Consider the following 25,961-nt stretch of genomic DNA (forward strand, 5'->3'; position numbering starts at 1 on the left):
ACACCCTATGAGACCTGGTCTCAGGCTAATATTTTCTCAGTTACCTCACGAATTTTAAAACGTTAGTCAATGCTTGCCAATCATTAGATACCTACGATTTACTTATTCTTTCCCACATGAAATCCTTCCCCATATAGAGTTATCTATGGTCTTACCCAGAGAAGCACGGTTGTTGTTAATGAAGTACACATGCTATTTTATCATGCGTTCAATTTAACAAGTATGACTTAATCATGTGTGCTTTGGTATCAAAGTATGCATTTTTACCACTAAAGACAATTCTTTAGAATTAGAGCCATCAAGACTGCTTCATAATTTAGCATGACTACAAAGAATTTGGCTGGGACATTTCTGTTATGTTAATTATATAAGTCATACTCATTCAGTAGGCTAAATATTATATAGTTTGAAGTCAGTTTCATAGAAATAATAAATGTTTTTGACACATTTATGAAATTTAGTAATTGTCTTTTTTCATCATTTCTTCTTCCTTTCTCTCTTCCTATTCCTTCTTTCTTACCTTTCTTCCCACCCTTTTACAATTATTCTTTCTCCCATTGCTCCTTTCTCCCACCTTCTTTCCTTCTGTCTCTCTCTCTTTCCTTCCTCCTCATTTTCTTTCTTCTGTCTGTATCTCTCTTTCTTTAATAGTTATTGAACATCAATGATGAGTGGGGCTCTTCTGCAATTGCTTAATATAGAACAGTGAACAGTCACCATCTTCTTGAGCTCACATTCTAGTGGGAGGAGTCAGATAAAGAATAGATATGTTAGAAAGTGAAAGTTATGAAGAAAAAAAGCAAGGCAAAAATGGTGATTTGGACTTTCTGAGAAGAAAAACTTCAGAAGAAGGCAGGGAGAGCCATCTGTGAGGAGTTGCTGTACAACATGAATGTTCTCACAGGTGAAGAAAAGCAGCAAGGTCGCCATGACTCCAGCTTACAAAGGGAAAAGGAAGTCACACAGAACAAGGTCAGAGAGATAAAGGTAACCTTGTGGGTCAGGACTTGGTTTTTATTCTCAGAGAAAAGGAGAATGTTGGAAGGTTATAAGCAAGTACATGACAAGGTCTGGCATGTGAATTAATAATGTCCCTCTGTCTGCTGTATGGAGCATAGAAAGCAACTCTTTAATGGTCAACGGATGGGCAGTGCTTGGACCATATTGCACTCATCTAGGAGTGGGGGACAGTTTGTGTCAAGTGATAGTAATGAATATGGAAGGAAGAATGAAAACTCAGGATGTATTCTATAAATCTAGTCAACAGAATTTGACATTAGATTGAATATATAATTTGATAGAAAGAAAAGACTAACTGTTTCAAGGTTTTTGCTGTGGGAAAATTAAGGGTTGCAGTTGCTTCTAACTGAAATGGTTGAGAAGGAATGAAAATGTTGGAAGTCAGGATTGTAGCTATGGACAATCCCATAGGTGTCTATGAAACCTCTTAGAAACTTGTCAGTTGGTCCCTATTTCAAGAGGATATATTACTATGGATTTCATGAAAAGGTCAAAGTGGAATACAAAAATTGGTGGAATTAGCCATGACCCAATAAAGAAATGGGCAAATGAAATGAACAGAGCTTTATCAAAGAATGAAGTCCAAATGGCTAAAAAACACATAAAGACATGCTCAACATCCCTGGCCATAAAGGAAATGCAAATCAAAGCTATATTAAGATTCCACCTCACTCCTGATAGAATGGCTACTATCAAGAACACAAACAACAACAAATGTTGGCAAGTATGTGGGGAAAAAGGAACCCTCCTAAACTGATGGTGAGAAAGTAAATTAGTACAACCACAATGGAATACAGTATGGAGGTTCCTCAAAAAACTAAAAATAGAACTGCCACAGAACCTAGCAATCCCATTACTAAGGATATTCCTCAAGGAATGTAAGGCAGGTTATAATAAAGGCACCTGAACCCATGTTTGTTATAGCACTATTCACAATGGCTAAGTCATGGAAACAACCAAGATGCCCCAGTACTGATGAATGGATTAAGAAAATGTGGTATTTATATACCCTGGGATTTTATATACTCACAAAGACAAATGAAATTTTTTCATTTGCAGGTAAATGGATGAAACTGGAGAGCATCATCTTAAGAGAAGTTAACCAGGTTCATGAGGCCAAAAGCCACATGTTCTCCTCATATGTAGAATATAGACCTAATACAAATACAGCAATACTATAAAGAAGAGATCACGCTAAGAGAAAGTCATATGCAACTGGGGGAGGCTAAAAGAAGGATGTTAAGAAGGTGAACATGGCTAATGTACTCTCTATCCAAAAATGAATATAGAATTTTTAAACCTGTTGAAGTCACCATGAAAGGGTGACTAAGGTAGAAAAAAATAAAAGTTGAGGAAATTAACCAATTTGGGTTATAATACATAAATACATGGGAATGTCACAAGAAAGCTCCCTGTATAGTTACATTAAACAAACAAAAATGGCATTGTTTTCATTTACAAAATCGGAGAACAGGAGGGCAGAATAGGCCCTTCCTGGGGAGAGGAGGTTTGGTACCAGTAGGAGAGGGAAAGAGGTGGGGAAAGAATATGGGAGGGTGAATGTGGTGCAAATACTGTGTATACATGTATGTGAATGGAAAAACGACACTTGTTGAAACTATTCCAGGAATGGGAGAAGGTAGGATAAAGGAGAATGCTGGAGGAGGTGAATTCAAGTATGATATATTTGATATATTGTAAGAACTTTTGTAAATGCCACAATACACCTCCAGTACAATAATAAAAATAGAAAATATTGGTGGGATTCTTAATGTGCAGATGCAAACAAAGTGATAGATTAGATGTGATTACCAGGGCCTTGAGGATCAGAGAAGAGTAACTCTAGCATTGAGTATAAGACTTCATGCTGAAGCAGCTTCAAAGAAAACCAGAGGAATGTGTTTTTCTGGAAAGCAAGCAACAAAAGTATTGACTAATGGCAACTATTATTGGAAGGTCAGTAGGATAAGAACTAGGACCATTAGTTTTACAAAAGTGAAGGATTGACCTGGGAGTTGGACTCAGGGCCTTGTGTTTGCAAAGCAACCAGTGCACTGCTTGAGCCACACCTCTTAAAACTCATTTGAGCCTGGAAAGTTCATGATTTTTGAGTATAGAGGAAGTGATCTGATGAGAATAGTTCCATAAGAATTGTATTAGAAAACACTGGGTTGAACTTTGGCTGCCAACATGAACAAATCCATATAGAAAGGCAGTGGAGATAGGAGAAAATTTTATTGTTAAATTTTCTTTCTTTTTTTAAAATATTTTTTGCTTTTCATTTTTTCCCTCACGTGGTTAAGCTACATTATTTTGTAAACAATGAAAGTATGTTTTAGATTTATGTAGGGAAGCCGTGACTCAAAATCTTTTGTGAATTTTGTAATCAATTCAAGATTGAAAATGAGGCATAGAAAATGTGTGTGAAGTAGCTATCATCTATACATTGATAACTATGCAGTATTAGACTCCAGGAAAACATGAAATAAATATCAAAGGGTTAAATATATTTGATGCATCTTAAATGAGATGGTGTACATGAGCACATGAGTTATTTCATTCTTATTTTCCATATAAGTATTATGGCTAAAATATTTTAATAAATCACATAAAATACAAAGTTGCTTTTCACAGTCTTAAAAAGTGGTTCATTTTTAATGCTTTTCCTCAGTAATGTGCATTAATTTAATTTTTCTAGTTGATTGGAATAGGATGGGAGGTGTTTAAATAGACCTATTTTAAATATATAAATATATCTATCCATCTGTCTGTCTTTACCAATCTAGATGCCAAATTAATTATTGTAGTTGATTTATATGCTCAAAAGATGGCTTTTGAAGTTAAGGATAAATTCTATATTATAATAATTACAATACACAATGATGAAGTTTGAAACTGTGTTTAACTGTTTTTTCATGAATCTGTCAGAAAGTAAAGCAGAAACCAAATTCCAATTTGTCCACTACTGTGAAACACTACCACTGAGAAGTCAACAATGAACTTGACCTATTTCATCTGAATACTTGGAGATGATAAGAATGAGAAAAAATTCATTTGTTGCACAAAATCTGAAACTACCATATGGTAACAGCTCATTTCAGAATCTTTGAAGAAGCCATATTTTGTTAATTCTACTTTCCTGTGCTAAATACACATTTTATATTGAATTATAAGAATTTTTTAAAAATTAAATGATACAACTTATCCATGTTTGATGCAATAATGGTAGCAAAGAATTACTCTCAGTTAATTATGAAATAATTGAATGTGACATGGGTAGTTATCTGTACTATATATATATATATATATATATATATACATGTATATATGTGAGATATATACATATATATAAATATATATATAAGATATATATATTTATATGTATATAAATATATATATTTTTATATATATATAAAAATATATATATAAATATATATATAAATATATATTATATATTTTTTATATATTATATATAAAATATATATATATTATATATATATTTATATATATTATAAATATATATTATATATATTATATATATATTTATATATATATAAATGCCACAACTTCAGCTTTGAACTCATTTAGTTATTCTTACAAATTTAGTTCCTAGAATCTACATAACACATATTAAAGTTGAATTTTTGTCTAACTTAGTAAAGTATTACCTTAAAGACAAGCTTTTGATAAACAAGAAAAACATGCTTTTTCATAAATTTAGAAATGGAGTCAAAGTACCTTTCTCAGCTTTTCTAATTGACTTATACCAAATCTTCAAGGATTCTTTGTCTGGATGTATATTCTTTATTTCTGTGTTTCATGATGAAAGAGGTTTTACATATACCTCAAAATGAGTAGGGGATGCGTTGCTAAATGCGTGGAGCTGGACCTCATACACTTAACATGATGTGGGATTGGCTTCGGAAAGCAGTAGGTATGAGGTGTGCTGGTGAGTTCTTTGGGAGATAACGGGGGAAGAAAACAAGATTTGGAAGGGTAGTTGAGCAGCAATATGGTGTTCATTGGAGTCTCAGACAATCTAATGGAGGATACTGAGGATGGGATAAACATGAAGAGGTTTTCTAAGTTTGGATGAGAAGGTGATATTCTTTCTCTTACCCCAAAACATTCAGTCAGGTAGATCAGAATCACTCTGGGGAAAATGTGTACCCTTTGTAAGCCCCTCCCTTTAGTCAAGAAAATCCCTGAAGATGGATTTCAGTTGAAGGTTATCTTCAAAGCATTCCACATAGCTTGCAGAATCAATATTTCATTCCTGAAGGGAACCCTGAGTGGCACATCACCACTTACAATCAACTTCTTTAAATTAATTCTTAAAAATGTTCCTCTGGGTTTCTGGTAGATCCCTTTTCCTGAAGGCCAATAGGAAGAACTAGAGACTCTAAATTCTGATGTTCTTGTGGCTATAACTATGTTATTCCTCTTCTTCCTCAAATTTCCATTTGAGATTTGTCTGACCCTCAGTTCCCACTTTTTCAGGGCCTATTAGTTTACTTCATATGCAATATGCAGCTGCCAGGGGCTAAAATTGCCTGCTGTGTATTGTTCTTGTTCTTTTGCAGTACAAGACACATTGTACAATAATTTATTGTTATTGTGTAGGGTATATTTTGGCATGCCTAAACAACTGACTTGTTTTACAATCTCATGGGTCCCTTTTGGAGCTCATGTATCTTACCAAGACATCCAATGTACCACTCATTTCTTGCTCATCTCCTCAATCAGCATAATATTAATGAGCTAATGAGACAGTGTGGTATTCTGTAGGGTCACATTGGTCCATTTGCCTCTAGGCTAAAATATAGCACAAAAAGTGTGAGAATTGATACAATCCTGAGGTTTTAGTTTATGTATGTCTTTGTTTTTCTCAAATGAAAAAGCTGTTTCTGATCTTCCTTTTATGCAAGGATGGAAGAAGGAATCTTCTAGTTCATTGGCTGCATATTCAAGCAAAGTCCCACAAATTGGGGAATTAATTGGTTACACTCTGTGCTCTGAGATCTGTGGAGTCACTGAAGGGGCCATTCTGCTGAAATAGATGGAGATATTCTGGTGACTACCCCATTTGCTGCTTTTAGGTTCTTTATATTGGCAATAATTTTTACTTTTCCACCTCTAGGATTTAATACTCTTTTGACATGCTATTTTGATTAGGAGAAGAAAATTTCACAAGCTTACACTTTTGCTTCACAAGTAAAGTAACCATCAATCTGTAAGTCAAAGAACAATCCTGAGAGTTGTTTTTAGAAAGCAAAGAAAATTGGAGACCAGAGAAATGACCTTCAAGTGGATATGACCACTGGGAACCCCTGTGAGCTGGACATGAATCATATCTCCATATTGTCATCTGGCCTCACAATGACCTGACTATAAGGGTGTTTTAATGTCACCTTAGTTCTAAAAGTGACCATGATAACAAAAACTATACAAAACAGGGCTTAAAATTCATGTCTACTGCCTTTTCCCTACCATGTAGTCACCCAAGTAAATAAACTAGAAAGACTTGGATACTTTCTTTGGAACTGCAAGAGCTTAACTTCTCTCCTTTAGGCAATCAAATCTCCATTTTAAAACTTGGAAAATGGCAATGGATTATGACTTCTTATGGCAGTGCTGGGGTTTGAACTAAGGGCTTTGTGCTTGCTAGGCAGGCACTCTACTGCTTGAGCCACACCTCTAGTCATTGTGCAGGGTATTTTGGAGATAGGGTCTTGCCTTTTGTCCAAGCAAGCTTAGCCCCCAGTCCTCCTATTTTATGCTTCCCATCAATACTGGGATGACAGTATGTGCTGCCATGTCTAGCATTTTTCTGTTGAGATGGGATCTCACAAACTATTTTGTTCAGGTTGGGCTCAAACTGTAATCCTCTTGATCTTAGGCTCCCAAGTAGCTAAGGTTACAGGCATGAGCCATGCCTCCAGCTATCAGGGTGACTTCTTATTGCAGGCTGAGGGAAACTCAGTCTCCTGGACATCTCTATTTTTTTTAACACATTGAGGATCCGTCCTTGGTGCATAGGACATTGTATTTTATTAAAGTCTTCATAACCTTCTGCATGTCAAAGTTTCTGCCAAGCTTCCTATTTCTCTAGCCATTGCAAACCAGGTGAGTAAATCATCATGGTCTTTATTGTTTCAGAGTATAGTTATCTTAATTGCTACATGTAAGCCAGGTTTTGTAACAGCGTCTTACCATCAGCTCTGGCATACAGAAAATAATCCCCACAGAACTTCTTAGTGAGCCTAGGACCGTTTCATTGGCATGTTGTTCATTGCTTTGGTACATAGTTTTGTAGGATGTCTATTTTGTATTTTCTAGCCTTAGTCTACGTGATGGTTAATGTTGATTGCCAACTTGATTGAATTGAGATATGCCTTGGAGACTACTAAAACACACTTCTCAGTCTGTCTGGCAGTTCCAGAGATGATTAACACCTGGAACAGCAACTAATTGGGAAAGACCTGGTCTGAATGTGGGGAGAACCATCCCATAGGCTCACTCCAGAAGGAACAAAATCAGAAAGAGAAAGAAAACTATCAATTCAGGCTTTCCCCCTGTTTCACTTTGCTTCTTGACTTCCATGAGGTGAGCCCTTCCACCATGTTTCTTTGCCAAGGCATAAAAGCAGTGGAGCCAGCCAACCATAATCTGAAATTGTGAACCAAAATAAATCTTTCCTCCTTTAAGTTGATCTCAAGTGTTTTATCACAGCAACAAAAAGAATGACTAACATCTTCTACTTACTCAAGCAAACCCATTATAATAAACATTTTATTGACTTTGTCCAATATATAGCATGCCAATTCAGGCATTTTATCTTGGTGAGTCTGTGTCATTACTAATTTGCAACTCTGGGAGACCTCAGCACCACCTCTTGGGGGACTTGCTGGTGTATGAGGTCCTCTATTTTGGGAAAGTTCTCCCAATATATAAACACTTTCACATCCAGCCTTGTGACTTGTTATCCTGTGTCAAGCACTCTTGGAATCCAGTCCTAGGCAGACTTTTCTAGCTGCTACTGATAAAATAATACTTCTTTGCTGTGTAGTTTTTCAATGTAGAATCCAAAGGGAGTTTTAGAGATAACGTAGAACTTTCATAGGAACCTGAGGTGGAAGACCAAATCAGGCCTTTCTACTCTGCTGACCAATCATCATAATGTCCTTTAGCACATTGCTAAGAAGAGGGCAAAATCCTAGAGGTAGTGACTCATTCTGTACAAAAATGTGTTAGGGTCCTGACAGGTGATGGCCCTTTGCAGGCATGACTCCTAGCTGCTAACATAATAAAAAGTCCATATTCCCAGAAAAGAAAGTGAGTAATGATTCCTGCATCCTCCATGGTGCAAGTACTTACCACTAATAAACTATCTCATGGCTCCTCACTGATTCCATGTGAGTCCCAGCTTCTCTTAATCTCTTCTCTTTAGTAAATGATTCAAGAGCCTTTAATTATTCTCTGTCTTCATTATGGCACTTAAGTCTCTTTCTCGAAATGTTTTTGCAGCTCTCCTCTTAACAACCCTCAAAGAATCATTCCCTCATTTTACCATTAGTTTTTAAGAGGAGAACTCTCCTTTTAAAGATATTGAAACAAATTCAAGTAGGTTAAAATTACAATTACAAATTTTCTTAACAAGGAACAATTTAATACTTGTATTAGCAAGGTAAAAGTTTGAATGGTGGTACTATAATCAGCTCATTAAAAGGTGTGCCCATTTTCACAACCAGTAAAGCTTATACAGACTGATTAAAACTTCTAGGCAACCATCTCAAGGTAACATTAAATTCTGCTTGGAATAAATGCTTTCACATATCTTGAGTGACATTAGACACTAGAAATCTCAAATGATTCAATGTCACTGTAAAGCTGATGGAACTTCAAGTTTATTTGTTTCTTTCCTTTTCCTTTTTTCTTTCCCTAAAGCACAAGATTGAAATAAGCCTTGCTATTATGTGTCTTAGAAAGAAGTTTGCCATTCACTGTGGGAAATCTTTATGATAGACATTATTGTTTAGGGTATGTATTAAGAGAAATAGTTAATACTGTGAAGGCCTCTAGCTAAACTCTGGCTCTTGGTTCATAAAACCTCTTGCATTTACACAAATAAATTACATTATGTTACTTTCTCCTGTTTTATGGCTGAAAGTACCAAGTGTTTTGGTAGACAAATGACAAGCTATCAGCTTGTCCCTACTGCAAGTTACAGACAGATGTTTGATAACTGCAGCTATCACAGATGGAAAGGGTTGTGTCAAGATATCTTCTCCTGGGGGGCTATTAGTCTCTGATCTGAGATATGTCCTAGGGGGAAAAAGGAGAAGAAAATAGTAAGCACAGGCATTAGAGCCATTTATCACCTACTGCTGTGTATAGAATAAAAGGATCCTCTTTCAAGATAGTCTATTATCTGCTGCTTGCTGGCTTCACACTGTCATATGTTTTTTTCAGTAGTCAATAAATTGCTGAAGGCCACATTTAGAGAGTAAGTACTGTTGTACATCTAACTTTGTACATTGTTCTTTTATTTACAGCAGCATTTGCCCATTTTTTGGAAGAGCCTGCTATGTAAGAGAAGGTGTATTTTTTTTTCCATTTTGGCTGACCAGATCATTGTGTTGATAATGGTTAGCCAATTTAATTTTAGACTATATTAACCAGAAAAACATAATTTGAAAAATGTGGTCTCTGCCTCAAAGTACTTAAACAGGTACACACACACTTTTATTTGTCAAATGTGTTACTTACCTTTTACTTCCATTTAACCTAATCTTTGCTTTAATCTGTTCATTCTTCAGTTTTCACACCATCTGGGGGTTCTTTAAACCATGCATTAATTGGCATAATAGCCTTGCTTTCTTTTAGCACTGAAACCTAGATGACTGGGGTTATTCTTATATTGTATTTTATAAAATCAAGGAGGAAAAATAGGATTGAGAACCATTCAAGAGTGATTACAGGTAAGGAATTTCTAGCAACCTTTGTTCTGCCAAGCCAGGCATTTACCCACTAATTTATTAGGGACAAGATCAATAGCCTGAACGACATTGCTGTGCTTAAATTGAATCGAATTTATGCCATGTTTACAGCTGTTTTCTCTGATAGCATCCTTGGAGGAGATGAGCTGTTAATCTAATGTGTTTTTGCCACCATTTTGCATGTGTTGATTGCTTCAATGACTTCCTAGAGATTCTTTATATTAAGCCCAAACTCATAGCCAGAAATCAATCAGAGCTACACTTTACTTCTCTAGAAGGAATACAGAAAACTTATAAGAAACAAAATTGTGCCTCTTAACTGTAATTAGCTCTGGGCAATAAGCAAGAAATGGTGAACTTTATTGTTCAACCTGGCAATGCTACAGGTAGTGTATTAATGTTCAGATGACAATAAATGCAGTTACTTAGAGTAAACACATTCACTATTTCATTGTCTTTCTAATTGCAAGACCTAATATGGCTTAGTCTTGTCTTTGCAAGGGTTTAATCAATGTGTCAGAGGACTAGATTCTGATAAGAATGCTAAACCAGGAAAGGATCCCTTTTCCAAGGTCACCCAGATTTCTAGCAGAATTAATTTCCCTAAAACAACCATACTGGCAGCTACTTGCTTCTTCAAAGCTAGAAGGCACAGTAAGATCCTGGAGTGAAGGACCTGGCAAGATGGAGAAGTGTATAAAAATGACATCATGAAAAGGACACCCCATCTTCTTACCACATGCTATTGGTTAAAAGCAAGGCACAAATTTTTTTTGACCATATCAAAGGGGAGGAATTTGCATGAGGACTTGAACACCAAGAAGAGATCACAGGCACCTCCTTGCGATATCTGCCATGTCTACCTTCTTCTTCCAGTGAGTCACATCCTTGCCATATGCAAATGAACCCTGCTACTGACATTCTCTGCCCCTTCATCCCCTATAACAGCAATTCAAAGGCCAGGTTTCATCATCTAAAACTGGATCTGATTCTGCTTGGTGTGATCTGTTACATACAGTTCCTTCACACAATTCCTCCCCATCAGCAAATCACAAAGGAGCAGGAATAAGACAAGAGGAATAGATAAGCCAAGACAAAAATAGGAAAATGGAAAGAAAGGAGTCAGTGGACCATAGCATGTTTGAAATCCAGCTGGGCAAATGTTGAGAGGTTTGTTGTTAAAAGTTGATTAGATTACATGTTCTCTGTGCCTCTTGCCTCTTCCTTCGGGATCTAGGCTCCTTTCCCTGAGTCATCTGGCAATAAAACATTCTAACTAATGTAACCTTGTCATTAGTTAGAAATATTCTTATCAAATTACAGTATAAAATTATAAAAATATTTTGTAAATTGTACTTCAGAAGTTATTAGTCTAAATATTGAAAAAGTTATGCTCTGCAACTCTACAAAATTGAAAATGAATAATATGAAGCTATGTTTTATATATATGTACATTTTTCTAGAAACTTTTTATGTAATGAAACAATCTTTTGAATGATTTCCTGGGCAGTTATAGCTACTTTCAAATCATATCCTTAAAATGTTAAGAATCAAGTAATTATAAGTAATGAAAGGGTTACTTAGTGGTTTCTCTTAAAATATTTTAGATCCACAACTATGAGCAAGATATTGCTCTTATATTTACAAAGCAGTATAAAAAAGTGAAAGAATTATTTTTATTTTAAAAAATACTGGAAACTGCATTGGAAGAGAAGAAGTGGAGTCCTGGGGTCTCACTCTTGTAACCTTATCTAATGCTTTTGCAAGCACATTTTAAAAGCTACTTTCTCACTCTAAGATATTGGTAGCAGGGAGCAAAAGATACACATTGGAAAATTACTAAAACAATAAAATCTGAATGATTTTTTGCAGTACTGAGGATTCAGCAGAGGGCCTTGTGCATCCAAGGCAAGAACTCTACCCCTTGAAGTACACCCACAGCTCCTAACATTTCGGAATTAGTAATTCAATAAAAATTAGTATTTTACCATGTTTGAAAGATCTTCTTACGCTGGTCACCATTTCTACATTAAAACACATTCTCTCCACAGCAATGGCTTTCTCCTTGGCCTTGGACATGCCTCCTTTTGTTGCCACAGGATGCAACTTATCCTTCAGTTACTTTTATCTGTTCCAGTAACCTTCTTACTAAGGCAGGCTGCCATTAAATATATTTAAAATATAGAAAGGGAAACCATAAACTCCTAAGAGAATAAGTGACTTTGTAAATACCTAGTTGCTTTTAAAAATTATTTTATAAAGCATTTTTATAAACTCCACTAAATGCCGTTTAAGAGTAGAAATTATTATCTAAGAATAGCTTATCTTCCAGAACCAAGGAAAAGGGCTTTTGCTTCACTTTTTCTTTCAGACAATCTCTGTAGCAAGCAGGTTTGTCATTCCTTTAACGGTCTTGTGCTATTAATCTGTTGGAATCTTCTTCAAACCCCTGTCAGCCTACACAGATGAATGGTTCGCATAACATGACAATGAATTTGAAAACACCAAGTTTTGAGAGTCTGGATTGGCTGCCAGTGCGGTTGCCAGCTGATTAGTGCTGCTGCTACTTCATCCAGTTGGAAGGGCCGCCATGTTTGGAATAGCAGCTATGTTGAGTTGTCGTACACAATGAAGAATCCCTGCAATCTGACAGTGCAATCAAAATCCATACCAGTTTTTCCTCTTGATTTTGTTACACTGAAAAACCATACTTTTAAGAAATGTTATTTATATTTCTTGGAAAGATGTGAAACAGCATGAAGTGCAGGAACCAGTAATTTCTTTGGTTGGGTAATTGATTGGCATTTGGTTTCTTCCAATTTGTAAATTACTTTCATCTTAATCTTTAAGATACATGCTTTTGTGTCTGTTTATGTAATTTTCATTTAATACGGAGGAAAAACTGAGATTAGAGAGATTAAGTAACTTATACAAGGTAAAATAACTTAGCTGGTAAGTGGTAAGGTCAGCAGTCAAACAGTTAACTTCTAAATTCATTGAACTTGTACTAGATTCATTTTCTAATAAGGTAGATTTTTTACTGTGATCTTCTCAATAACTGACATCAAAAGCTAAAGGCATACTTGTTACAGAAAATATTTCTTTTGAGAAAACAATTGAATCTTTCTCAATAATATACATAACCAAATGTTATAAGGTACAGTATCATTGGTGGATAGCAATCTCATTCATGGTATAATGCACTTCTTTGAATAAAGGGCATTTCTAGCATGCTGTTACTTATGCATTTAGAATGTCATTGTAGAACAGAAAGGCCTGTAGTTTGCCAACACACTGATACTATCTGAAGATTCATCTGATTTTCAAAGCAGTTTCTTTGTGTTTTGAAACTTTTTGAAATTAACATAATACTCATATTGCCTTTTTAAAGCCTGTTTCTTTGCAGTGTATACAGGAGCTGAGATCAGGAACACAGGGTGCCAGGTAATTTAGACAGTCAGCAAACCATGAATTTTCAGCTTGAATTACTTTAGGCAGTTGGCTCTATCCTTACAAAGCTCAAACCCATCTTACAAAAACAAACATTTTAGGTCATTGATTCCAAGGGGAAAAATAATCTATTTTTTCCAGTTCACAACTGGTCCAAAGAACTAGTTTTCCTTTTTTTGTTCATATAATAATTTAGAGAATACCCTCTTAATTACATGCTTTTCTTTTCCCAAACAAAATCACTCAATGCCATGCTACAATCACATCACAGGGATCTAGAAGAGTTTGGGCCACAGGAAGACATTAGTAGAAGCTAAACAAGGAATTGGGGATCTAAGTACCCAAGGAAAACACAGAATCCAAATGCAAAATTGAAGGATGTCATTGTATATTCCCAAAACAAGTTTTCCTAGCAGAGCCAACTTGTTTCAACATATTGACCAGAATTTTATTGACTTTTTAAAAATAAAGTACCATGAATTCATTGTCAACAAACAAAAGTTCAGAGAATTTTATTTTCACACACAAAAATGTTGAGCTGTATATAATACCTTTTTTTTTCTTTTTTAAGTGTTCTAAAACTCCCAGGTGAATAGTATTCTTATGGAAGGAAAAAAAATTAATGAGAATTTCAGTGATGACTTATTATTAAGGGCTCTTTCGTCCCTCCCAATCTAAGAGACACTGTTCATACTCAACACAGTCTTAGTGGTACCCTGTGGTGTATCTCCACTTAAACTTTTCCACTCCACAGCTGCAAGGCCTAGGTGGCAAATGCTCTATATTCTGCCTCCTTGTTAGATTGAACTTCCTCTCTTAATAACTAAATTTATTTTTTTCTTCACATCCTGCTTGCTCATTACTCATTTTCAATTATGAGCCAGATTTCTTCTGATCTTAATTACTTCTCTGGCTAAAATGATAAATTAATTTGCTTATTAACTCCTTAATACCTTCTAAGTTCAATGAGCAAGGTGTCACTTATTTTACTTTTGTAGTGTATGGCTAGTATTTTACATGAATTAGAGAATGGAGTGCTGTAGATTAAAACTGTCAAAAGCCATTTGGGTTGTGCTTCCCCCCATAGAGTTTTTCTAGTTTGAGGTACCAAAGGCCATATTAATTTAAACATGCCTTCTCCCAACCCAAAGCATTATTAAAGTGTCATCCATTTGGATTATTGAACAAATTATCATTTATTCCACTGAGAACAGAAATGAGTTCCATATGCAAAAGATCTATGGATGCAGCCCACGCTTCATATTTGCTTGTATTGTTGAATTCCAAACAGAAACACAGGTCTGGTTATGTTTTTGAAGCCTATGTGTCTCTTTTCCTATTATTATTTCTATCTTTTAGATCATATAAATTCATACTTTCAACATTTTCACTGATTTATTGAAGACGGAAATGTGAATGTCACAGCTAGTATTTTTTTAATTTTTATTGTTTTATTACTCATATGTGCATACAAGGCTTGGGTCATTTCTCCCTCCTGCCCCCACACCCTCCCTTACCACCCACACTACCTCCTCCCTCTTCTCCCCACCCCCTCAATACCCAGCAGAAACTATTTTGCCCTTAACTCTAATTTTGTTGAAGAGAGAATATAAGCAATAATAGGAAGGAACAAGTGTTTTTACTGGTTGAGATAATTAACAGACTTCATTTGCTAGAACTTTTTGTTTTTGTTGTACTGAAATTTGAACTCAGGCCCTCACACTTGCTGGCCTCTACCACTTGAGCCATATAGCCCCAGAAAGAACAATTTTTTACATAAATATGAAATTAAAGTACAGTGAGTTCCACATTACTCTTCCCCACAGTTTCCTCTAACACTAACAATTGTCACTAGAGTGATATATTTGTTTAAGTGGGTCAATATTGACCTTTTTACTTTTTTTTGTTTTGCAGTGCTGAGGAATTGAATCCAGGGTCTTTCACAGTCTAGGAGAGGACTCTATCACTGAACTTCATCCACAAACCATTGGTGCTATTAATGAGTCTATATTTGAGGGTTCATTCTATATGTTGGGTGTTTCATGTTTTGGCTTATATGTGATAGCATGTATTCCAATTGTAGGTAATTATAAATGAAGCTGCTATAAGCATTTATTGCCTGGTTTTGTGTAAACATGTTTTCAACAATTCTGAGTAAATATAAAGGAGGAAAATTGTTGATCAAAAATAAATGTATGTATAGCTTTGTTTTAAAAAAAAACTGATGAAAAGTCTTCCATTGTGGCTATACTAATTTTGCAGTACCAAAATGCAATAAGTGAGATTTCTTTCGTTCATATCTTTATCAGCATTTGGTGCTGCTTTTTATCACTCTGTAGTATGCATATCTCATTGTTCTATAATTCCTGAATGACTTATGATGCTGAGCATATTTTCATATTCTTATTTTCAATCTGTATTATTTGTTTAAATGTCTGTTTGGAACTTTGAATAATTTTTAACTGAATTGTTTGTTTAAATATTGTTGATTTTAAGAGTTCTTTGTTTATCTTAGATACCATTCTTTCATCAGCTATGTGTTTTATAAACATTGTCTCAAAGTTTGTAGCTTGCCTTTCATTCTTGTAACAGTGTCTTATGCAGAGAAAGAGTTTTCAGTAAAATTAAGTCCAAATTTTTAATACTCATCAATTTTTTGTACATGAGTCATGTATTGTACCTAAAGCCAGGTCATCTAGAATTTCTCCTGTAGTATATTTCTAGGAAGTTTATAGTTTTTGTTTTGTCTCATTTTGTGTTTAGGTCTACAAAACATTTTAAGTTAATTTTATTATAGGTATAAGTTCTGGCATATTTATTTACTCATTCACTCATTTTCTTGTGGATATATAGTTGTTACAGCACTGTTTTTATTTTTTATTAGCATATAGTAGCTGTATGACATAAGACATTTCATAATTATATTGATACATGAATGTAATGCACTTTGAACACCTTCATTACCTTCATTACCTTTTATTATACCCCTCCATTTGCCCCTCCATTTCCTTTTCATTCTTGGACATCCCTGATAGTCCTTTTACTATCATATCTTTTTCTCACTCTAATTTCCATATGCAGAGAAAACATTTGACACTTATCTTTGTGAGACTGACTTATTTTATGTAATATGATGATCTCCAGTTCCAACCATTTTCTTGAAAACAGTATAATTTCATTCTTCTTTATGTCTGAATAAAACTCCACATTTTCTTTACCCATTCATACTTGATAGGCATCTAGGCTGATTCCATAGCCAGCACCGTGTTTTAAGAGACCACCCTTTCTCCTTTGAATTGCCTTTGCTTCTTGATCTGAGATTGATTGGCTATATTTGCATGAATCTATTTCTGGGTTCTCTATTCGTTCATTAATCTGTACATCTATTTGTTCACAAATACCACACTGTTATTGTTACTGTAAGTCTCAAAGCTTGGTACTGTCAGTCCTCTAACATTGTTAGTTTTCTTGGCTATTCTGAATCTTTTGGTTATTCATATAAATTTGATTATTTAAGTTATGGATATTCACAAAATAATCTCCTTGTATTTTGACTGGGGTTGCATTAAATCTATAGTTAAGTTGGGAAGAACTGAAATTTTGAACAATTTTGAGTCCTCCTTTCCATGAATATCTTCCTTTTTACTAGATTTTAAAAATTTCTTTCACCAGTTTTGCAGCTTTAATCATACAGATTTCACATATATTTTGTTAGGTTCATGCCTAAATATTTTTTATATTGTTTGTTGGTGCTAATGTGAATGGTATGGTACCATTCAATTTCAAAGTCCTATGTCCTTTGCTGATATATAAGAAAATGTTTGACTTTTTAATATTAGCCTTATATCTTACTAGAATGCTTTTGCTTCACTTATCAGTACTAATTTTATTGGTGATTGTATTATATGTTTTATATAGTCAATCATATCATCTTAGAACAAAATTAGTTTTACTTTTTTATTTGCAATCTGTATACTTTTCCTTTTTTTCCTGTTTTATTAGTCAGTAGGACTTCTAGTAAGATATTGATAGGGATGATGAGGGAACAATGCTTGTCTTGTTCTCAATCTTAGCAGGAAAGTTCCTTTCCTCCCTAGAAAGTATGTCTGTAGCTCTACTTCTTCATCACTATTGTTTCTAATCCCATAGATTATTTGTACATCCTTAATTAATTTTATAACCCAGAAACTGCTATCAAAATCTGATGTCAGTGGATGTCCCTAACAGTGAAAATAAAATGATCTTCTTCAATAAAAAAAAATCCCATGTAAAAACTAAGCATATATTTTTGCAGTGCTTGGGATTACAACTGGGGGCTTTGGGCTAATTTTTTGATACTGGCTCTTGCTATGTAGCCCAAGTTGTCCTCATACTCATAATCCTCCTCCCTCAGCCGCCCATGTGTTGGTATTAGAGGGCTGGGATCCATGAGCATACATAATGAAAGACAAATTATTAAGATTTTAAAATGTAATAAAAGAAGACATTTTTATTATTTCAGTATAGGAAAAGCATTTAAACAGATAAAAGGAAACAATCAAATATAGCTACAATAAAATTAAAACCTTCTGTTCATCAAAAAGAATACCCTCCTAAGAAAGTAAACAGTTATGCCAAACAATGGAGGAAGATGTTTGCAATATGCATGGCCAAAAAAAATGCTGGTTGGTCACATGCTTATTCCATATCATCTCCATTTCCCATTTTCCCTATGACACCAGCAATGGACATTTTCCAAGCCACCTTGCCAGTGACTTCCAAATAAGTTCATTTCATGGTACATTACTGAACTTTGTAAGCATTGCATTTTTTACAAGTTTGTGGCAACTCTGTATCCAGTACCAACACTATAGTTTAAATTTTATGTGCTCACTTCATGTTCCTGTATCATGTTTTATTAATTATCACAATATTTCAAACTTTTTCATTATTATTACTTCTGTCATAGTGATCAGTTACCTTGATGTTACTACTACAATTGCTTTGGAGTCATACTGGGATCACATAGATAACAAATTGGTAAATGTTTGTGTTGTGACCTTTCCACACACAAGATCTTCCTTATCTCTGTTCCTGCTCTTGGACCTCATTATTCCCTCACACAAAATTGTAATCAGAGTAGATCTATTAACAACCTTACAATGATCTCTTAAGTCCCAGTGAAAGAGTTTATATCTCTCGTTTTAATTCAAACACAAATAATGATTAATTTAATAAAGAATGCATGTCAAAAGCTAAGAGGTCCAAAAACCAGCACCCGGGCACCAAAAGTTGGTAAAGTTGTGAATGCAAAGGAAAATTTGTTGAAAGAAATTGAAAGTACTTCTCCAGTGGATACACAAAAGAAGCATCTTCATAACATAAAAGTACAATATGAAGCAGTATTTATTGAGTAAAAAGAGTAGAAGACAGAGCTAAGATCACTGGTGAATGTAGCTACACTAAATAATGGATTTTCCCTGTAGATGAGAAAGCCTTATATTGAAAGAAGGTGTCATCATAGCTAGAGAGAAATTAATGTCTGTTTTCAGTGGATAAGCTGATTCTTGGTAGGATGCAATGCTACCAAGATTTTAAGTTGAAGCCAAAGATTATTATCATTCTGAAAATTCTAGGTTCCTTAAGAATTATATTAAGCTTACTTTTCATGTGCCCATAATGGAACAACAAAATCTGGATAACGGTACATTAATTTGCAATTTGGCTTACTGAACAAGAAGAAAGAATCCCTTATTGGTAAGGCTGCAACTGCGAAAGAGTGATTCTTCTGCTTGAGCTGGGTAAACAGAAAACCTTCTGGAAAGGCATTCACCATTCTACATGATACTAAGAAAACCTGTGATTATTATAAATATAATACTAATATGAATTTGAAGAAGTTGGTCGCAACCTTCACAGATGACTTTTAGTGGTGCAAGACTTCATTGGAGGAAGTGACTACAGATGTAGTAGAAATAGCAAAGGAACTAGAATTAGAAGTGAATCCTGAAGATGTGACTGGATTGCTGCAATCATATGATTGAACCTTATTATGGTTTGAATATGAGATGTCCCTCACATAGTCATGTATTTGGGGTTTGATTGCCAGCTGATGGGCTTTGGGGAAGTTATTGATTCATGAAGGCTCTGACTTCATGAGTGGATTAATCCATGAATGGATTCATAATTGGAAGGCTTTACTGGGAGGTGATGGAAACATTGGGTCTTGGTCAGAGGAAGTAGGTCACTGGAGGCCTACCTATGAAGGATATCTCTCGTTCCCTGCCACTCACCTCCCTCTCTCTCTCTCTCTCTCTCTCTCTCTCTCTCTCTCTCTCTCTCTCTCTCTCTCTCACTGCTTTCTGGTCACTATAAGGTGAGAAGCCTCTGCCACATGCTCTGGCCACCATGATATTCTGCCTCACCTCAGGCCCAAAGCAATGGATCTGGCTGATGTTGGACTGAACTAATTCTTTCCTCCTTTTGATTACTTCTTTCAGGTAGTTATCACAGTGACAGACAACTGTCTAGCACGAACTTTAGCAAATGTGGAGTTGCTTTAGAGGGATAAGCAAAGAAGGGTTTCTTGAGTACTACTGGTGAAAATGCTGTAACAATGTTGAAATGGCAACAAAGGATTATATTAAGCAAACTAAGTTGATGAAGCAGTATAGGCTTTGAGAGGATTGACTCCAATTTGGATAAAAGTTCTGCTGTAGGGAAAATGATATCAAGCAGCATGCAGCAGAATCTTTTACTAAAGGGAGAGCTGATCAATACAGCACATTTCATTGTTGTCTCATTTTAAGAAATTTCCACAGCCATTCAACCTGCAGGAACCACCACCCTGATAAGTCAGGAACCATCAGCATGGAAGCCAGACCATCCATCAGCAAAATAGATATGACTGCCTGAAGGCTCTTGTGATTGTTAGTTAATTTTTAATAAAGTCTTCCTTTCCTTTAGTGTTTAATTGTAAGAGTAATGGGTTTCATTGTGACCTTTTCACACATGCATACAGTGTACTTAGATCATATTTACTCCTTGGTTACCCTCTCAGATTCCCTCTGCCTCCCCCTGATCCCTATCCTCTTGCTCAATAGTGCATTTACTTTCATGTCATTCCCCCCTATATTCCACATATGGGAGAAAATACATACTTCTTGTCTTATTCTAAGTCTGGTTTCTTTCGTGCAGCGTAATCTCTGGTTTCATACATTTTTCCCAAAATACACTATTCATTCTACTTTATGAATGAATAATACTTCATTGAGTATATATGTATTTGTCTATTGATGAGCACTTAGACTGACTCCATAACTTGGCTATTTTGAATGGTGACACAATAAACATGGATATGCAGGTATCCCTATTTTATGGTGGCTTTGATTTTTTTTCAGGTATATACCCAGAGTGGTATAAGTGGATCATACAATAGTTCTATTTTTATTTTTTTGAGGAATCTCTACACTAATTTCCATAGCGGATAAACTACTGTACATTCCCACTAACATTGTATAAGGGTTCTTGTTCCCTCCATTCTTGCCAGCATTTGTTGCCTTTTATTTTCTTTATAATAGCCATTCTGACTGGGGTGAGATTGAATCTCATTGTATTTATTGTACTTCTTGTTTTGGAAAGTGTCTGTTCAGTTCAACTGCCCAATTATGAATTGGGTTACTTTTTCTTTTGGTACTAAGTTTTCTGAGTTCTTTCTACATTTTGGACCCAACTGTCAGATGAATATCTGGAAAAATTTTTATTCTATTATGAAGGCTGTCTCTTCAACTCTATTGATTAAAGAAATGGAAAGAAAAAATACTAAGCTTTTACATTGAGAAATGCAGAGCACTTTTCATAATCAACACACCACATGGCTCTAGATCTGCTGAGTTCAGACTTCTGTTTGTTCTGCACCTGTTTCTGTGCCAATTTCCCCACTATATCTTCACTCTTTCTCTTTCTTTTAGCCTCTCTTCTGCTCTCCCATGGACTCAGCAATGATGCACTCAATCTCATTCTCTGTTTTGATAACCAGAGTCTCTGGTTCTCCTCACACTTCTCTGTCCAATAATGAATTTTGAAGCTGTTTTTGAATATAATAATGCATTCTAATTTAAGGTAAGTACATATTAAGGCATAATGCTATTGTACACTTATAAACCTCAGTATAATAAAATACAACCTTTATATGGACTGAGAGAAACCAATTGGTTTGATTCACTTTATTATGATATGTCACTTTATTTCATTGGTCTGGCACTGAACACACAATATTTCCAAGTATTACTATAGAATGATTTAGGAAAGAAAGAGAAAAGGAATAAAGGTGCACATCCTATTTTATTTCTTTATCAAAATAATCAATCTTTGCTTTGTTCATAAATTGTAGTGAAGATTTGGAGCAATGGAAAGGTTTTCCACTGCTAGTGTGAGTATAAATTGATATCAGTACATTAAAGTGTAATTTAGCATTATCTGTCAAATGCAAAGAAATATAGTTTATAAACTATTAATTTCACTGCTACTATATATTGAACTTTAATTGTGCTTTTGAATACCAAATGTCATATACAAGCATAGGCATATCAGGATTACTGTAACAACCCCAAATTAAAAATCATATACATGTCCATCTACGGTTGAATAAATACTTTGATATGTCTATAGAGTGTATTATAAACCAGCAATGAGAATGAGCAAATCAGAGTTCCATGAAGCTGCATAGATGAGTTTAACAAATATAATATTCAAAAAAAGAAATCAAACACTAAAGATTGATAGTCTGATTTCACTCTAAAAATTCTAAAGGAGCTGGGCATGTTGGCTCAATCCTGTAATCCTAAACTACTCAGGAGGCAGAGAACAGGCAGATGGCAGAGCCAGGCTAGCCTAGGCAAAAAAGTACATGAAACCCCAGTTCAATTGAACCATCTGGGTGTGATGTCATGTACCTATCAACTCAGCTATGGTAAGAAGCGTAAATAGCAGGACTGATGTCCAGGCTAGCACAGGCATATAAATTGAGACCTTACCTCAAAATAATCAATCCAAAAACGTTGACAGAGTGGCTTGCATGATAGAGTGCCTGCCTAGCAAGCAAAGCCCTGATTTCAACCCCAGTACAACAAAAAATAAAAATAATCAAATTAAAATAAGCCCTAAAGCATATTAAAAGAAGTTATAGTTATAAGAATGCTTACATAAATGATGAAACTATAAGAAAATAATGAGATGGGAAAATCAAGATGGCAGATATCTGATAGACTCTGGGATCTTGACATGCACAATTTCAAACAAATACTCCAGATTTTAGTGGCAGTAAGGATCAGGTAATCCTGCTTTTTTTGGTCAACCTCCAACACATAGGGAGCAGATGATATTCATTGACCAATCCTTAAACTAACTTTTTAAAGCACATAACAGCCCAGTGCAGGGTCAGGCAGCTGCTGCAGGTTTGCTGGCTGGGAACAGCTGGGAACAGCTCAGAACAGGGTCATATAGCCCCTGCTGATTCTCCTTTTTTATTTTTTCTTTTTCTCTCTCTTAATTCCCTTCCACCTGGGTTAGTAAAGGTAACACCTCAACACACACTAGGGACTTAGTACCCTAGAACACCCATGCCTCACACCTCCCCCCTCACCCCTTTCCTGCTTTCTGCTCCTTCCCCTAGCTCCAGCTCTTTCAATAACTAAGTATGCACCTCTACCCAAACAACGGTTATCCCCCCAATCTCCATGGCTTATAGATAATATCACTAAGGGGCTCCTTACATATTTTGTAAATAACTGGTCCAGCATTGAATCAGTGAATTTGTTATTGCCAATTTATACCACCTAGTCAAGGAACAGAAATAGCACATCAACCTAGCTAATGACTAAGCCAGTCATGGCATAGGAATTGAGTCAAGGGAAAGATAGCAGGTGATTATCTGTCATTTACAAGAGACCCACCTTATTGACAGAAACAAACACTGGCTTAGGGTAAAAGGTTGGAAAACAATTTACCAAGCTAATGGCCCCTGATACAAGCAGGAGTAGCAATACTTATATCAGATAAAGTGGACTTCAAAATTAAATTAGTCAAAAGAGACAAAGAAGGTCAGTTCATATTAGTAAAGGGAGCAATACATCAAGAGGAAATAACAATTATCAACTTACATGCACCCAAGATCAGTGCATCCAACTTCATTAAACATACATTAAAGGGTGTAAAACCATGATAGACCCCAACATGGTGGTAGTAGGAGACTTTAATACCCCTGTATCAATAATAGATAGGTCATTCAGACAAAAAATCAACAAAGAAATCCTAGAACTAAATGACACCATAGATCTAATGGAACTGACAGAGGTCTGCAGAGTATTCCATCCTGCAACAGCACAATAAACATTCTTCTCAGCAGCCTGTGAAACTTTCTTCAAAGTAGACCCTATTTTAGGGCACAAAGCAAGTCTCAAACAATATAAGAAAATTCAAATAACCCCCTATTTACTATTTGATCACAATGCAATTAAACTAGAACTCAACTACAAAAGCAGCATCAGAAAATACTCATCAATTGGAGGCTGAATAACACATTGCTCACAATCAATGGGTCATAGAAGAAATAAGAGAAGAAACCAAAAAGTTCCTGGAATTTAATGAAAATGAAAGCACAACCTAACAGAACCTATGAGGTACATCAAAGGCAGTCCTAAATGGAAAGTTTGTAGCCACGAGTGCATATATTAAAAACAGAAAGATCTCAAATAAATAAGCTAGCACTACATGTCTAAATCCTAGAAAAACAAAATGAGCAGGACAGAAATAATAAAAATAAGGGCCAAAATCAATGAAATAGAGACCAAAAAACCTTACAGAGAATCAATGAAACAAAAAGCTTGTTCTTTGAAAAAATAAACAAGATTGAAAAGCCCCTGGCAAATGTGACTAAAGCTAGGAAGAAAAAGACCCAAATTAAGAAAACCAGAAGTAAAAAGGGGAGGTAACAACAAACTCTAAGGAAATCCAGGGAATCATTGGGGACTACTTTGAGAACCTATATTCAAATAAATTGGAAAATCTAGAAGAAATGGACAAATTTCTAGATACATATGACCATCCAAAACAGAACCAAGAGGATATTAATCATCTAAACAGATCTAAAACACACAATGAAATTGAAGCAGCAATAAAGAGTCTCCTAAAAAAGAAAAGTTCAGGACCTGATGAATTCTCTGCTGAATTCTATCAGACCTTTAAAGAAGAACTAATACCAACTCTCCTTAAACTTTTCCATGAAATAGGGAAGGAACACTGCCTAGCTAATTCTATGAAACCCAAAACCAGACAAGAACACATCCAAAAAGGAACTGCAAGCCAATCTCCTTAATGAATATTGATGCAAAAATCCTCAATAAAATAATGGCAAACTGAATCCAAAAACATATCAGAAACATCATTCATCAGAAACATGATCAAGTCAACTTCATCTCAGGGATGCAGGGATGTTTCAAAACACATAAATCATTAAATTTAATACAACATATTAACAGAAGCAAAGAAAAAAAACCACTTGATCATGTAAATAGATACAAAACCTTTGATAAAATTCAACACATTTCGTGATAAAAGATCCCATGAAAATAGGAATACTTATTCCTCATGAGGAAATATTTTCTTATGAAAATAAGGAATGTACCTCAACATTATGAAGGCTGTATATGACAAACCTATAGTCAACATCATACTCAATGGGAAAAAAATGAAACCATTTCCCCTAAAGTCAGGAATGAGACAAGTATTCCTACTCTCCCCACTGCTATTCAACATAGTCCTGGAATTCCTAGCCAGAAGAATAAAGCAGGAAGAAGAATTGAAAGGAACACAAATAGGAAGAAGTCAAACTATCCCTATTTGCAGATTACATGATCTTATACCTAAAAGATCTAAAAAAAACTCCATCAAAAAATCCTAGACACCATAAACAGCTTCAACAAAGTAGCAGGATACAAAATCAACTTACAAACACCAGTAGCTTTTCTGTACATCAACAAGGAACAGATTGAGAAAGAATATAAGAAAACAATTCCATTTACAAGAGCCTTAAAAAAATCAAATACCTAGGAATACCCTTAATAAAGGGTGTAAACTACCTCTACAAGGAAAACTACAAACCATTGAGGAAAGAAATTGAAGAAAATTACAGAAGATGGAAAGAGCTCCCATGCTCATAGATTAGCAGAATCAACAGAATAAAAACGGCTTGTACTACCAAAATTGATGTACATGTTAAAAGCAATTCCTATCAAAATCTCAATGACATTCATCCCAGAGATTGAAAAATCAACCCTGAAGTTCATTTGGAAACACAAAAAGCCCATGAATAGCCAAGGCAAGACTGAGCAAAAACAGCAATACTGGATTTATCACAATACCAGACTTCAAACTATACTACAGAGTCATAGCCACAGCAATAAAAACAGCATGGTACTGGCAAAAAAACAGATAAGAAGACCAGTGTGCAGAATA

Source organism: Castor canadensis, chromosome 15, assembly GCF_047511655.1.
Source record: "Castor canadensis chromosome 15, mCasCan1.hap1v2, whole genome shotgun sequence".
In the NCBI taxonomy this organism is placed as follows: domain Eukaryota; kingdom Metazoa; phylum Chordata; class Mammalia; order Rodentia; family Castoridae; genus Castor; species Castor canadensis.